Source organism: Erinaceus europaeus, chromosome 15, assembly GCF_950295315.1.
Source record: "Erinaceus europaeus chromosome 15, mEriEur2.1, whole genome shotgun sequence".
Lineage (NCBI taxonomy): Eukaryota > Metazoa > Chordata > Mammalia > Eulipotyphla > Erinaceidae > Erinaceus > Erinaceus europaeus.
The window spans coordinates 3,337,621-3,354,607 of NC_080176.1; the positions used below are offsets into that span (position 1 = coordinate 3,337,621).

General features: G+C 49.9%; 1 protein-coding gene and 1 non-coding gene across 10 annotated transcripts in view; one reads left to right on the forward strand and one right to left on the reverse strand.

The window, feature by feature from the left end:
* The window catches only part of RBFOX1 (RNA binding fox-1 homolog 1), a 1,765,566-nt gene that overhangs the window by 1,674,473 nt on the left and 74,106 nt on the right, over window positions 1–16,987 (reverse strand). The gene's annotated exons all lie outside the window — the stretch shown is intronic.
* On the forward strand, window positions 16,224–16,326 carry LOC132533239 (U6 spliceosomal RNA). The gene has a single exon (XR_009545139.1). It is a non-coding gene; the product is annotated as a U6 spliceosomal RNA (small nuclear RNA).

The window sequence follows — 16,987 nt, forward strand, 5'->3', positions numbered from 1 at the left end:
GGGCCAGAGAGGGTTCATAAAGGGGGGAGCATCAAAGGCCCTGCTGAAGGACAGCCATAGTTTGATTACACCCAGAAAACCATCAACAAAACCCAGATTGCAGAGAACCTCGCTATGATGAATGAGACACAGGTCATCAGCTGGAGTCTTACAGGACGAGACTTCTGCCAGGACACGCTGACTGGAAACAGGAAGCTGCTGGAGGACTCTGAGCTGAGTGACACAGGGAAGATGTAACGGCACATGGATTGGTCAAAGGACATGTCTGGAGCTGGAAGACGAGCCATTATAACCAGCAACTCAACAGTGCTGCAATAATAACAGACTATTTCAGTAACAGTAACCAGGCTGCTTTCCAAGCTCTGACCATGTCACCCTCCTACAGTGAAAATAAAACTTCTCTTGAGGTCAAAGGGCAGCTCAGTGGGTACAGTGTAGAATTTGCATGTGTCAGGTCCTAAGTTTGACCCCTGGCACCAAATATGCTGGAGTGATGCCCTGATGTGTCATGAAATAAAATTATTTTTGAAAATCGAAAACAAACTAATAGTCTCCTGTTTCTGGGAGAGACGAGAGAGGGAGGTGGGGAGCCCCAGCACAGCTGCAGGCTGCCTGGCCCCTATGCCCTGGGATGCTCCACTTGACAAGAGCCCTGCCGGCAGCATGAGATCCCCAGGTGCCACCATCAGGAGGAGCCACATATCAGAAGTGACAGCCTAATGCATGTCCCTAGTCAGCGGTAGCCTGCCTGCTCCCTTCAAACTTGGGAATCAATGCATCCCTCTCTGCTTAATGACATCAAGAACAGGAGAGACAGCAGAAAGGCAGCTTCCTCCTTGCATGGTGGAAATTCATCTCAAGATTCAGCAGCTTCCAGCCAGAGCCCACAGCACTCCCTTCTCTGTCCTCTGTCAACTCCTTGACTCCCCAGAAATCACAATGTCTCCTGCTCAAGTCCCCTGGAATATGATCTGGCTCCCTGCTTCTATGCAAACTCATTTTGTCTTTGAAACATCTCTCTAGCCTATATTTGCTTGGTTATTTATTTATTTGCTTATTTAATTCTATATTGTGCAGCTGAGGCCTTGAAATTTCCTGGAACTCATCAGACACACCCAGGCTCTTTGGATGCCAGGACTGTGTGTACACACGCGTGTGCGCACATGTGCACACACACATACACACGTGTATCTATCTGGTGGTGGGCTCACTCTGTGAATAACCCTGGGGCTTCCAGAATGAACAGCATCCAGTTCAGGTGACAGGGGCTGAGAACAGCCAGAGCTTGGAGCCCCTGGTGTGAGAGTGGCAAGCCTTCCCCACGCCTGACTCCACCCTGACGGCCACTCAGGCTGGCACCACCACCAACACTACCCCTCTGTAGGCTTTACATGCACCACAGGTCTGCATATCCCACTGGTCACCTCACTCAGTGACTCTACAGTGAAATGAGACCTGCCCACCCCAGGCATTGCAGAGGGGAACATAGTAAAGCACTCTGCCAGGCCAGGGTATGTGGGATGGGGGTCCCCACTGAGAGGGCAGCCTCTCTTGCCTTGGCCTGGTCAGAGCATTTGTTCCCATATGTGTGTTTGGTTCTCTCCCAAAGATACAATAAATCAAGCTTTGAAGGAACTTCAATAATCCTCCCAAGACATACTCCATCCCAAATGCATTAAGTAGAGTTAGAGCCCATCTGTATTTTACAGAGTAATACATAATGACATGATCTATGATGCATAAACCAAATCGTTACATAAAAAAAAGATAAGAACTAACTCTTTTAAATCTCTGTGTCAATTTATGGTGGGATTTTGTTGTTGCTGTTAAAATGCATAGCCTACACCTTGTTTTTTGTATACTTATGTATGTTATTCTTCAACAAACAGACTTTCATATTGTTTCATAAAATGGATAGCATGACCTTCTTTAAGACGAGGTAGGAGGTGGCCCAGTGGGTAGAGAACTCCTACAGTCCCAGGTTCAGCCCTGGCACCACATGTGCCAGAACAGTGCTCTGGCCTCTATCTCTCTACCTATCTCTATTACTATCTCTCTTTCTCCCCTCTCTTTCCTCTCTCTCCCTCTCTCTCTCTCTCTCTCTCTCTCAAGTAGATAAATCTTTTTAAAGTTTTTTATTAGGAGGAAGAAAAATCCACATCTCACTTGAATGAGGAAGGAAAGATAAAAAGAAGTGAAGGAAGGAGTGAAGGTAATGAGGACATGGGGATGGAATGATTAATAAGGGAGAGAGAAAGGTGAAGACTGCCCATGGTGACGGTCCCCAGCTATGGTCAGTGCTTGGACAGCAATTCTCAGCCGAGTGCTGGTGCCCCCAGGAGACTTCTGGCAATGTGTGAGACATCTGGGTGTCACAACCAGGAGGAGAAGAGTGCAGGTGGTGTTGAGAGGAGAGACCAGCCATGCTGCTACCTGTCCTTCTGGCACAGGCTGACCCTTGAGAAGAAAAATGCACTCACAGGGGGTCAGGAGGTAGTGCAGCAGGTTAAACACACATGGTGCAAAGCGCAAGGACTGGTTTAAGGATTCCAGTTCGAGCCCCAGGCTCCCCACCTGCAGGGGAGTCGTTTCACAGGTGGTGAAGCAGGTCTGCAGGTGTCTATCTTTCTCTCCCCCTCTGTCTTCCCTTCCTCTCTCCATTTCTCTGTCCTATCCAACAACAATGACATCAATAACAATCAGAACAACAACGATAAACCAACAATGGCAACAAAAGGGAAAAACAGCTTCCTGGTGCAGGCACTGAGCCCAGTGATAATCCTGGAGGCAAAATGAGTGAATAAATAAACAAATAAATAAACAAATTTTAAAAAGAAAGAAAAAACGCAGTCACGTGTTCCTGCAGTGAGGCCAGGAGGCCTGATTATGCAGGCAGCACTCAAAGATGGCTAAGAGATGACCACCACTTCTCTCTTTTTTAAGAAATTATTTATTAGATAGAAACAGGAAGAAACTGAGAGAGGAGGAGATAGAGGGGGAGAGATAGAGAGATACTTGTAGCACTGCTTCTCCACTTATGAAGCTTTCCTCCTGCAGGTAGGGATCTGGGGCTAGAACCCAGGTCCCTGTGCACTGTAACGTGCACTCATCCAGGTGCGCCATCACCTGGCTCCCTTCTCCTCTTTTATATCTCATTTAAATTTTTTTTTTACAAAAAGCATATCTTCTCATTATGAAATAAAAAGAAAGAGTCTTTATGGTGACATACACAGGCCAGAGGTCAGCTAACTGTGGCCTTTGGCTGCCACAAATTATACAGCCATTCTTTAATAGCCATGAGCTAAACATGGTCTTGTATGCTCCAATGACCATACTTTAAGCAGTTCTGTAAGTGTCTACACAAAGCCTTGATGCTGCACCAAAAAACGAACAAAAAAAGATGTGATGTAAACGAGACACAAACTTAAAATGTCTGTGAAATTTCCAGAGTCTCCTTAAAGGGAGTGGGCATTTCCTCAACTCTACCATTTCAAATTAGATGTGATGGTTGGAGCTGTGGCAGTCATATTGGGCCAAGACAAAAGTACCTCACAGGCATAACAGAATGAGTAGTTAGCAGGAACCTGACTTAATGGAGTCACCATACCAACACTCCAGGGCCTGTTTATGTGGCAGAACCAACACGTGTGTGTGTGTGGGAGAGGACTCTGCTGATCACAGTGAAATGAACTTCCCTTTCTGCATGTGCTCCTCAATGAGCATGTTTAAAGAGCCCACTGAGGGCAAGCAGCATGTCAGGTGACAGGTATGCATGAGGGAACCTGTGAGGTCCCTGGGTCCTGTGAGGCACAGCTGTGCTGGGCAAGAATTCTTAGCATAACCTGCAACGCAATATGCTTGGCACCCCATGCCACCCAGCCCACATCTCCACACCTTCCCAGCCTCCCACTGCAGGTCTGCCTTGCCATGTAGCTTTCCCAGTGTGAGCTCTGGCCTCTTGGCCAGTGATGACTAAGAAGTCAAGAGGAACCACCCCTCCCCACCCCCACCGAAACGTCACTGGCTTTCAAAGTTCAAGACGAGATCTATAAATGATTCCATCTTGGCAAGCGCAGGCCCTCCCCCAGGCAGCGTGAACTGTTGGCAGAAGTGTGAAAGAGGCGTTCATTTCCTCCTCTCTCTCTGCATCTGTGGTTTCCATGTGCAGAAACACAGTTCAGCATTTTCCCTCTCACGCACCCCGCAGAGGAGGAGGCCAATCAGGCAGGCATTCCATCTCAAGGGCCATGCTGACTAGGGGGCTCACAGGAAGCAGGCAAGGCCAGCTCTACCCCCGCAGGGGCCAGCGTGGCCATAAGCAGCACCACCGTAAGTGGGCTGGCACTCACCTCACTCCTCTGAGCAGAGGGTCTGGAGCCAGAGAACACCCACACAGATAATTCGGTGGAATAGTGCAGAACCCTCTAGAAAATGCCATCATGCTCCTGTCACTTTGGCTGATAAGGGACGGTGGACATGTGGATCTTTGGGGAGACTGGAGACTCCTGGAGAGAATCAGCAGTCTCCATGTCCAGTCCCCACAACTGGCCTCATGCACCTTTCCCAACTGCCTGCTCCTGAGTGGCCTTCTTTGTGATAAAGCAGTGCTCTCATGAGGAACACGGAGTGTGTGTGTGGGGGGGGGGGTCACACACTAGGCAGCTGGCCCAGGTAACTGAAGGGGGGGGATTGTGTGTATAGCTGGGCCCCTGGGCATGTGCAGTGTCACTGCTCCTGGGCCAGGTTTCCATTCAGACAGAGAGATAGAGAGGTAACACCTCCATTGCCATAGCAACTCCCAAGTGGTGCCAGGGTTCGAACCTGGATCATAAACATGGCAAGGCAGGTGCCCTGACCAGTAAGCTCACTCCCCAGTACCTTGCCTTTTTTTTTTTAATGCAGTACTGGGTTTATTGAAATAAACCCAGGGCCTTGTGGATATGTGATATTACTGAGTGACTCCCTCACCTGACTTTCCATTACTTTACAGAGAGAGGAGACAGGAAAAGGCAGACATAGAGGGGAGACACACAGCACCGATTCACCATTCATGAAGCAACTTCAGTGCCATCCATGGTGCTCCATGCGGAGCCAGGGATCAAGCCCAGGACCTTCTGCAGGGTGAGGTGTATGCTCTGCAGGTTTGCTGTCTCCTGTCCCCCATGTGGCTTTGGGGGTAAATGTTCACCAGGTTGGCCTTTCACCCATGTGGTGTTACAGATAAAGACCTTCTTGTGACTAACTGCCATTGCTATGCTTGAAGCTGTCTCCCTGACAGGAGGTTCATGCCCTTAAGATGTATGGGGGGGCAGACAATAACCTGGAGAAACATTGTTCATTTTCTCCACCTGGGAATTAGAAGTTTGGGGTGTGAAAATAGAAAGATCCGGAGAAGGTCTACAGATAAAAACACTCCGTGTATCACAAAGATTCAAAGAGCAGCATCCAGAGAAGCCAGCGGTAGAAGCCTGGTCACTTCCTACTGTGTCCCCTGTGGGATATTCCTAAGAATTAAATTAAGAGGAGTCGGGTGGTAGCGCAGCCTGTTAAGCTCATGTGGTGCGAAGCGCAAGGAATGGCATAAGGATCCCAGTTCGAGCCTCCGGCTCTCCACCTGCAGAGGAGTCTCTTCACACGCGGTGAAGCAGGTCTGCAGGTGTCTTTCTCTCCCCCTCTCTGTCTTCCCTTCCTCTCTCCATTTCTCTCTGTCCTATCTAGCAATGATGACATTAATAAATACAACAACAACAATAATAACAACAACAATGACAACAAAATGGAAAAAATGGCCTCCAGGAGCAGTGGATTCATAGTGCAGGCACTGAGCCTCAGCAATAACCCTGGAGGCAAACATAAATAAATGAATAAGTCCAGGTAAAGTGCAGTGCCTTGCACATGGGGAGCACTTGGCACATAGCTACTGTCACCATCATCAGCATGGAGCCCAGCATTTGTCAAACACACTCGGCTGCTCCATCCTGGCAGAGACACCACTGGAGCCCACAAAACAGGCTCTCATTGCAGTGCTTTCTGGGAAAGGCCATGACCGACGCTTTTGTTCTAACCTGACAAACATTTGCAGCAGCCACAGAATGAACAGGACAGTGTGGTGCTTCACACCCCAACGCCGTCGAGCTCTCGGCCACCTGTGAGGTGGGGCAGGCGGATGAAGACACTCATCCACAGATGAGGAAGCAGAGGCACAGAGAGATTATCTTGTTCTCAAGTCTCTAGTGTAGACCCTTTATGTGGGGGCCAAAAGCTCACCCCCAGGAACCTCCTGAAGCAACTTTCCTGTAACCCACATTCCCTCCTCCCCAACTGCCATCAGACTTCATTATTAGCAAGTTCTCCTCCTGCTCAGAAACCTAAAATGCCTCCTCACCCCTCCAGAGTCCAGTTCAAGTCTGTCTGAGTCCAGGTCCTCCGTCTGTCTGCCCAGCCCACCCACTCACTCTCTCCCCTTTGAAGCTCAGCTTGACCCGAGCTGCTGCTGAAAGCCCTGCCGGATCTTCTCCTCTCAGCTTTGGGCTCCTCTCCGGCTCTGCAGGATCTCTGCTGGTGGCATCATCTGGAGCTGATGGCTAGTGTCCCCTCTGCTGGTTGGGACAGAGGCCCTCCTGTCACAACCCCACTCAGTCATCAGGGGGCAGTTCATGAAGCACATACACTGGCCCATGTGTGACCAATCAGAGCAATATACCTCCCCCACACAGGAGTCGCAACAGGGTGATGGTAGCACCCAATGGAGCCATGAGACTGTGCCCCAAGACTCCTGACAGAAAGCCTGGGTTGGTGTGACCGCCTCCTGCAGGAGGCAGAGCCAGGAAACCAGAGCTTGCTGTCCTTCGTGAGAGCAAAGGCAGCCTGAAGGGGAGAAGAGAACAGGAAGGAGGCGGAGACAGCAAACCTGAGTTGTAACACTGCCGAGGTTCTGGATCGAGTCTCACCTGAAGTCATTCTTAACAATTCTCAAATGTCTGAACTAACAAGTTTCCTTATCAACTTGAGAGAGTTAGAGGGATGGAAGATAGCTCAGAGCACAAAGCGCATGCCACACCAGGAGTGAGAGCCCCAGCACTGCCTGGCAGCCCCAGGGGCAGTACCCTGTAGCTAGCTCCATGGCAGGGGCAGAGCCCTAGTGTCTCTCCCCGTCCTCTCTCCAAGCAGACAGACTGAAAAGCTGGCTGGGGTGGCCACTCGCAGTCCTGGGCATGTGGGAGGGCACGGGTGCACTCCCTGCTGCTGCAGTTAAAGTGAAGAGAGCTAGAGTTGAGGTTCAGTCACCCAGGAGCCCTGACTGGAAGGAGACCTGCTGAGTTCTACAGGGGAGGCAGCACCACTGAGGTGGGTCGCACCCTCAGCCTGAGGACCTTCTCCTCCCAGCTCACCCTCCCCAGCAACTCTGTACCCCCAAATGCACACTCTTCTCTCCAGCACACCACACTGCCCCCCAATTCCCGCGTCCACTTGGGGAAGGTCCATACTGACTGCAGCCACTTATCCACGTGAGTCTCAAGTTCAGGCCTGCCCTGAGGGTCGCCGCCCTCCGCTTCCCTGAGGAAGAACAGGGATGTGCAGGGGTTTCTCCACGGCTCTGAGCAGACAGCTATTGCTCAGTGGCTGGAGTGTGAAATGAGATAGACAGGACAGCAGGCAGAGGGCCGGCCTGCATGCAGAGACCGTGGCATCAAACAGACAGCTGGGGCCAGGAGGAGGGTGTCCCCTCCCATCCTCACTCAGCTACAAACTGCAGCCCTGCGTCTGTAGGCCCAGTGCCACCCCGGCCACTCACTCTGCAGGTGGGCTTCCATGGAGACTTAAGATTTGGGTTTTGTAATGTAAAATTAATGTAAAACATTAATTCCCCAATAAAAAAAAGAAAAAAAAGAAAATGAAAAAAAGAAAAAAAAGGTAACAGCAGCAAATGCTGGAGAGGGTGTGGGGTCAAAGGAACCCTCCTGCACTGCTGGTGGGAATGTAAATGGGTCCAACCTCTGTGGAGAACAGTCTGGAGAACTCTCAGAAGGCTAGAAATGGACCTACCCTATGATCCTGCAATTCCTCTCCTGGGGATATATCCTAAGGAACCCAACACATCCATCCAAAAAGATCTGTGTACACATATGTTCTTGGCAGCACAATTTGTAATAGCCAAAACCTGGAAGCAACCCAGGTGTCCAACAACAGATGAGTGGCTGAGCAAGTTGTGGTCTATATACACAATGGAATACTACTCAGCTGTAAAAAATGGTGACTTCACCGTTTTCAGCTGATCTTGGATGGACCTTGAAAAATTCATATTAAGTGAAATAAGTCAGAAACAGAAGAATGATATGGGATGATCTCACTCTCAGGCAGAAGTTGAAAAACAAGAGCAGAAGAGAAAATACAAGTAGGACCTGAACTTTGATTGGCATAGTGCACCAAAGTAAAAGACTCTGGGGTGGATGGGTGGGTGGGGAGAATACAGATCCAAGAAGGATGACAGATGACCAAGTGGGGGTTGTATTGTTATATGGGAAACTGGGGAATGTTATGCATGTACAAACTATTGTATTTACTCTTGAATGTAAAACATTAATTCCTCAAGAAAAAAATAAGAAAAAAAATTGGGGTTTTCCAAATCCTAAATGACATGAAATACCTCCAAGAAGTATGCAGTGGATTCAGAGAAATAAACTTCAGTGGCATATCTTAAGCACTTAATAAATTATCTGATGCTTGTTCTTTAATTTCCTTAAAAAAAAAAAAAAGCCACCCCAGGTCTGGCCAACTGAATCAGAACATGGGTTTTACAAATAATTAAATGAGATCAGTGTGCTTCTGTTGAAGCTGCTGGGGCAGCTCCGGTGATAAATAAGGCAGCTTTTTACAAGTGCATCTATTAGGACCTCAAATTAGTTAAACATAAGGAGGCATGCAAGAGAAATACAGACGAGGAGGTGAGTCTTGTTTTCAATTCCCAGTGCTATAGAAATGGCCACAGATTGCAAATCATGAATCCACATTCCAGAAGCTGTTATATGTAGGTATCAGGAGGCAAATAAAAGCATACTTTAAGATGGTGTTGACGATATTACTTTAAAAGGAGAATGAAAGAAAAAGAGAGAGAAATTAAGCAAGCAAGGAAGAAAGAAAGAAAGAATGAAAGAAAGAAAGAAAGAAAGAAAGAGAGAAAGAAAGAAAGAAAGGCATGATTTCATAGCACGAAATTCAAGTAAGCAGTAATATGTACTATCAGGCTCAAACTTCTTCAAAGAGTGGTTGAGGTTGGGTAACAGCTGAGTTGGAGCTATTCAAGCATTAAAAGATGATGGGATTTCTTTGGTCACTGCATTAGAAACAACGACTCTCAAACGCTGCCTGAGTCTCAGCAACTCTTAGACAGCCTCAGAGTATCAAGTCTCCCTGGTGACCAGGAAAGTGGCCTGTACACCAAGAGTCCTGCCTCACTGCCCCAGGCAGGAAGTCCAGAATGGGACCATGTGGCCCACCCAGGACATCTGGCCATGTCTCAGAGGTATTTCCATCTGACGCCACTGAGGGAGGTGAGACAGCTACTGGCATCTGTTGAGAAGAGATGCTGCTTGGCATAGGAGAGATACCAGCACACAGAATGATCTGCTCCAGGGAGCTGGGAGATAGCTCACCTGGTAAAATAAGTGCCTTACCATGCGTGACGACCCAGGTTCAAGTCCCAGCACCACGTGGGAGCACTATAGGAAACTCCATGGGTTGTAGAGCAGTGCTAAGGTGACCCTCTCCTTCTCCCTCTCTCTCTCCATCTCTGTCTCTTTTAAAGTAAAAATAGTGAAAAAGTTGACCTGGGAGCAGTGGTACCTCATACATACATACTAGGCGCCAGTGTTGCTGCATTTAAAAACTGAAAAGAGGGCTGGGAAGATAGCATAAAGGCTACGCAAAAGACTTTCATGCCTGAAGTCCTGAGGTCCCAAATTCAATCCCCAGCAATGCTCCGTAAAATAAATAATATACAAATTTAAAAGAACAGAATGACCACCACCAAATGGCTTTGAGAAGCCCTGCCCAGGAGTCAGACAGGCTGCTTTTCAGTTTCATTCCCCAGAGGATCCTTAAACCTCAAATAAGGGACTCACTTCCCTTAAGACCTAGAGGACCCACAGGAACTGACTCCTGGGCCACTGAGGGGTTCAGGAGGGATATTAATAATCAGTGGCACTAGTCCCTGGGCTTGACAGTCTGTGCCTCACCTGGTTCAGCTTCAGATTACCCTGTGAAGTGTGAAGTGGCTGTGATTTCACAACTGGAGGGCAACCAGGCTTCACACCCCAACAGCCTGTGTTTTGACAGTTTCATTCACCCTCCCCGTCTCTCTGTGTGGTACACAGGCCAGTAGCCCCAGAGTCACCCAGGAGCTCACTGGAGAGGCAGAATCTCAAGCCCAGACTCCGACTCTGTGGAGACGTGCTAAGGACGAGGCCTGGCCACTGAGGAAACACTGGTAGTCAGTGTGCTCACAGCTGGTCTCTGCCTACGAGACCCACTAGAGTGAACTGCAGACTCTGAGTCACAGCAGATGCCAGTGTGGCAAAGACGCGACCAGAACTGAACACCCCAAGGACACGGGGCACCCCGCCTTTTAGGTTGGTTCACTCCCTACACACGAATGAGGCCCGATGTTAAGTGGACAAGATCCATGAACCCAACTCAGGCCTTCTGCTTCCTCCTGGCGCCTCTCTGTGGTGTCTAATTCACACCCTGCTGTGACTGAATCATGCCCCTCTCAGGACATGCTTCCCGCCTCAGTCTGACAGCAGAGCCAGGGCTGGGGGTGGTCTCCTCCTCACATTCACCACTCTGGGGGTGCAGGACAGAGACGTCACAGAGCCCACTCTGCCTCTCTGAAGACTCTCAGCTCTTTAGATTTGACGGGTAAAGAAAGTCTACATAATTCCATGTGTGGAACATGAACATTATACAACAGCGTCTACAGTACAAAGCAGAAGCCCCTTCCAACAGAGCACCCACAGTGGGAGAAGCAGGGTGGTGGCACACATAGTACAAAGCACAAGGACCCATACAAGCATCCGGGTTCGAGCCCCTGGCTCCCCATCTGCGGTGGGCATGCTTCACAAGTGGTGTAGCAGGTCTGCAGGTGTTTATCTTTCTCCCTCTCTATCTCCCCTCTCCTCTCAATTTCTCTCTGTCCTATCAAATAAAATAGAAAAAATGGCCACCAGGAACAATGAATTTGTAGTGCTGGCACCAAGCCCTAGCAATAACCATGGAGGCAAAGGGGGGGGGGGAGAGAGAGAGACCACAAAGCATTCAAAGCAGAGACTCAGGACCCAACTTGCCTGGGATTGAATCCCAGCTCCTCTCCTGACCAGCTGTGTGTCCCTGGGCAACAGACTTAACCTCTCTTTGACTGTTTCCTCAGAGAGAAAGTCAAGCATAAAATATAGCCATGCTTGGGCACGGCAGGGAAGGTCTGAGCAGTCCCTGGCACTGTTGCTCCTCTCAGAGGCAAGTCGTTAGCTGTTGGGGGAGAGACACCCAGGTCATCTGTCCTGCATGTTCCTACTCCACACTGCCCCCCCAAGTCAGACACCAGCATGAAGTTCATCACCTGAGCCTCAGATCCGCAACCTGCTCTCCTGCTCTCCAGCTGACCAAACACGCTGTTTTACTTCCTATGTCTTCTTCCTTTTTTTAAGGTTTATTTTGTTAAGATCCATTTTATTTCACTTAAGACAAGCAGAGCGCCACTCTAATACAAGTAGCACTGAGGCGCTCAGGTGTGCAAGTGCTACCCTCTCTTAGCTAAGCTCTCTCTCCCTCAACCCTGGGCCTTTGCAGCAGCACCGTAAACCTGTACATGCACAGCCAGGGCACAGAACTACTCCGGCCCCCACCCCGTTACACCCTCCTTTCCTACCACTGAAGTGAACCAGATGCCCAGAAGCAGCTGGACTCCGTGCAATTTAGCCTGGGGAGCGTGCGGCCGGGAAGCGGAGCCAGGTGGAGGCTGGTCTCCTGGGACTGTCTCCCAAAGAAATAAATGACCATCCTCAACCCTCTTGGAATGGGAGAGAGCAGGGTTAGTCACTGGCTTCCTGTCACAGCTGGCTGCTGTGCCCCCTCCCCATGCCCGCACCCAGGCCCAGGTTCCTCATCACAAGGGCACCAGCTTCTGGCTGAGTTCTCCACATGCCTGGTCTCCAGGGACCAGAACAAGCAGAAGGAGCTTCCTCTGGCCAGTGGGTTGATGACGGGGCTATCTGAACCCCAAAGCCCTGATTTATACAGCAGAGAGAAATGAGGGCCCGTGGGACAGAGCTGGGTGACCAGGACAGGGAATGCAGAACCCCAGCTTCTCTGAGGCCCCCCAGAGTCCTCCAAAGCATGGCGTCTAATCATTCATCTGGACCGACAGACTTTTCAGCTTTCTTGCTTTCTTTCTTTCCTTTTCCTTTCTTATCCTCTCTTTTCTTTTCTTTAGTAATGGGGCCTTTACATATGGTTCCACCAGTCCCAGGTTGACTTTTGCATTCTTTTTTTTAAGAAAGTATTTTTATTTATTATTGGATAGACACAAAAATTGAGAGGGAAGGGGGAGAAAGGGAGAGAGACAGAGACACCAGCAGCCCTGCTTCATGACTCGTGAAGCTCCCCACACACACAGATGGGGCTTCCCCATTCTTTTCATTTCAGATGGAGACAGGACACCACACTGCTTCACAGTCCAGGAAGCTTCTACTGCTGCATGATGCTTCCATATGGAACCAGGGCTTGAACCCAGGGCCTCCCACATGGTCACATACAAACTCTATCAGGCGATGTAACTCTGCCCACAGCCCCAACCTCACCCAACACACATTCTGCAGCTTTCCTTTCACTGTTTCACTGGCGTGACATGCTAGTCACTGTCAGGCCAGGAGCTCTCCCGGCTCTAGCCAGAGAGTCCAGGTAAACAGGAACATCCAGCCACCATGATGCCCTTGATGTTAGCAATCTCCTATTCAGCATCTCTGTCTCCTTTTTCACTCCCCTGAATATTTTTGTTTCTTTTTCTCCTCTCAAATTGGCAAGCAACATTACACCATGAGCTGTTGTCTTGCTCTCACCTTGGAAGACTATAGAAAGAAAAAAATATGCAGAAAGGTCAATGTGCTTTCAAATGAGCCTTTTAAAAAGAAAGAAAGAAAGAAAGAAAGAAAGAAAGAAAGAAAGAAAGAAAGAAAGAAAGAAAGAAGAAAGAAAATTGCCTGAATGGGCTCCTATTAGTGGGAAGTAAGAAAAGGTTCCAAATGGAAGACTTGTTCCCAAGAGAAAGCATGTTGACCCTGTTATTGTGTTTTAAACTCGTGTTTAAAATGTTCTCTGAATGTCTCAAAAGTCTTTTTTGCATATTTATTTTGCTTACCCTGCTAGGCCTCAGAATTGGGAGCGCTTGTTGACAAGTAGGGAGACAGAAGGTCTGAGTTCCGCCCCCTCTGATGAAGGCTATGTCCTCCCTGGGCTGCAAGCCTGCCTCCCCAGGAGGGGCCCATTAACTGGCCCCTCTCTGCCTCCATCTCAGCCTCTTCTCCCTCCCCTATTCTCCTCTCTCCCTCCCTCCTAGTCTATACCTCTCCCTCCCTGACTCCAGCCCTCACAGCCTCTCTCCTAGTCCTTCTTGCCATGCTGGCTCTGGGCTTGGCCCCTTGGAGCTCTCTGTTGCCTGGCTCCAGTGCTCTTCCTCTTGCTCTCTGCCTGGCTGGTCCCCTTCTCCTCCTACTGGTGTCAGCAGTGGGGATCTGTCTCCTGGAGCAAAAGCAGTTCCCTCTCTCCCACACAGGCATGCAGACATGAAGACACACATGCAGACACAGACATGAAGACACACAGACACACACGCAGACACATAGACACACATGCAGACACAGATGAAGACACAGAGAGACACACATGCAGACACAGATGAAGAGACACACATGCAGAAACACGAACACACGCAGAGACCAGGCAGACACAGAGTTTCCTCCCGGCCCTCACTCCCCTCCCTCCTTGCAGGGACTTTTCATGGGCTTGATGCTCAAGTCTCAAAAAGCAAACAGCCCTGGTATGGAAAAAATGAAGCAGAGATTGGTCCCTGCCTGTAACTTTCTTCCATTGTGGGCCTTCTCCCAGTGATAAAGGGAAAAGAAGGATAAGAGGAAAAGACACTGAAGCCAAGTCATACTTGGGAAAGAGAGAGAGAGCAAAAAGGAGAGATACCACAGTGCCACTCTGCCATTGGAAGCTTCCCCTAGTGCTGACTGTTGTGTTCCCATGGGGTGGGGGTCAGACCTGGTCCTTGTGCATGTGAGGTGTGTGCTTTACTCCGTGAGCTATCTCCCAGTCCCAAGAGACAGGACATATCTGGTCTCAAGGGGAGGTAGCTCAGTGGGTAGAGCCATGCCTTCCATGCACGAGAGTACAGGTTGAATACCTCACAGCACAGGATGGGTGGTGCTCTGTTCTCTCTCTCCCTCTCCCTCTCCCTCTCTCTCTCTCTCTCTCATATGCATGCTCACACACACATTAAATCTTGCCAATAAATGCATAAATCTTTTTGAAAAGCAAGAGTCCCAGAATGGTAGCCTGCAGCCAGCATGGCTGGACAGAGTATGCTCTGCCTTGCTGACCTCACATCCCTGCAGAAGGGATGTGAGCTCCTGTAAGCTGACTGCTGTCTCAGGGAAGACATTTGCCTCCCTCCTGTGACCAGACAGTGGCCTTGCACAGTCCTGAGATCCCTCCTGCTAGGATGGCAGGAGAGAAGGTCAATGGCACTGTGGTGTGGAGGGGTGGGCCCAGCCCAAACCCTCCTCTGCTGGCACAGGAGCAGGAGGTCCCAGGACATCACCCTCATGGCCCCCTGCCCACATGGCCAGAGGTGTGGATCAGCCAGTGGCCGGAGCACAGCAACCTGAGCCATGCACCGGGCCAATTGGCGCTTCTCGCCTCCATCCACATGCCCAGCGGACAGAGTGCACTCTCCACTCCCACCACCGTCACCTGAGGGGCCAGCGGTTGGCAGTAAAGGGAGACTCACTTGGCTGACTGACGTGGGTGCCTTCTAGAAAGATGATTCAAGGGCTGCTCTCTGTGGCCCACAAAACCCTCTGACCCACAGGGGTGACCCACAGGGTGTCTGAGGCTCTGCAGACACCAAAGAAGCCTTCAGGCTAAACCATGGCCTAACCTGCTCCCAAGACCATGTTCAACGTCTTCAGAGAGGCCTCAATCTAGAACATACTGAAGCCGACGGGTCCAGAAAAAAAACATCTCCGGGCATCACCGAGACACCCCTGTATACACACACCCGCTTTCATGAGCCTCTTCCTGACAGATATGTTCCCTCCTGCACACAGCTATCCTTGTGGTTACTTCATTAGATAGTTCATTGGGTAATTGTGTTAGCTCACTGGGTAACTGGGTAGAGGGCATGTTTTGCCATGCCATGACCTAGCCTTGAGCCCCAGCACCACTTGGGAGTACCACAGTGGCACTGGGGAAAGCTTCCTTGCTCTGGTGCTCCCCCATCTGTCTCTGTCTCTCTGTCTCTCTCTCTTTCTCTCTCCTCAAGGCTAAAGTGTCAGCCTAGTAATCACAAAAATAAATAAACACTGTGTCATTAGAAAAGCCACAGCCCTGGTTAAGAAAGGAAGGAAAGGCTTGCCTGGTAGAAACCTTCCTGTGGCCAGCCCACCATGAGCTGCGATTTGCACAGAGTGACCACAGGGGTGGGGATCTCGCCAGGTCACACGTTCCTTCTCGTTTACATAAGAGGGGCACACAGTCTGGGGTGACAAACTTCAGGCTCCTGGCCCACCCCCAAGTCCCACCCCCTTGTCTAAATTGTTCTTTTCCAAGCCCTGTAGCCCCAACAGAGTTGTCCAAGGCTCCCATGAACTTAACAGCTGGGGCGCCACAGATACCGGGACTGGGCTTCATGGAGACCCTCCTTTCCCAGAGCTGGGCTGTGAGAGTACCTTCAGTGCCTTTCAAGTGTCCTGAAGGCCTGGGGGGGAGACAGCTCAGCTGGTAGAGCTTAGGAATCCATGCTTGAGGCTTCTGGTTTGATCCCCAGAAACACATGCACCTGAGTGGTGCTCTAGCTTCTCTCTCTTTCTGACTCACTCTATCTATCTATCTATCTATCTCTCACCATCTCACAGGAAGTAAATAAACTGTTAAAAACATAAAGAGGTACTTTCTTTGTCAGTACAGACTAAAGGAGGAAGGACAGGGAGAAGATTTGCAGGACCCCTGCACAAGGATGACAAGCAAACTCACAAAACATTCCACAGAGACAATAAATTAAAGCTGAGGCAGAAAGGGTACAGCAGGAGTCTCACCCCTCTGACCCCAGAGGACCTGCCAGGCGGTCAGGAGGATAGGTTCTCTGCTCGCCTTAAATGCACATCACTGATCCTGTGTGTCAGCCTCCTCGCTCGTGAGACAGGAGGTCCGAGGCAAGGACGCGTTCAGTGAGGACATGCATAGAGGTTCTGCGGTGCAGCTGGTGCACAGTAGGGCTCTGTGTGCGCTGGTGGCTGCAGTATCCAGCAGAATCATGGCTGGTTGCCCTGTTCTCCTGCGGAGGGCTGCAGTGAGGATAGAGAGGGATGGAGGTGAGATGGAAACATTGTTCACTTAAAAAATTAAAACCCTGTGATCTTTCATTCTCAGATGCCCTTGAGAATCTGCAAGGAACAGGGGCTGAAGTTACAACTGCAGGAGTTGAGGGGAGAGACCAAGGAGCCCCACCAGGCTCAGATTATGTGAAGACTGGAATGCGCTGTCACCGGGTGGCCTTTCACAACCAGAGAGAATGTGCTTGGAGGCCTGGCGGTACTGTAGACAAGGAGCCTCCTCCCCCATTAAACCATGGATGAAATTTAGAGAGAGAATCAAAGGCAAGGTCTCCTGCTTCCAGAGACCCCCAGAAACCCTGGCACCAGGGAGCTACCTT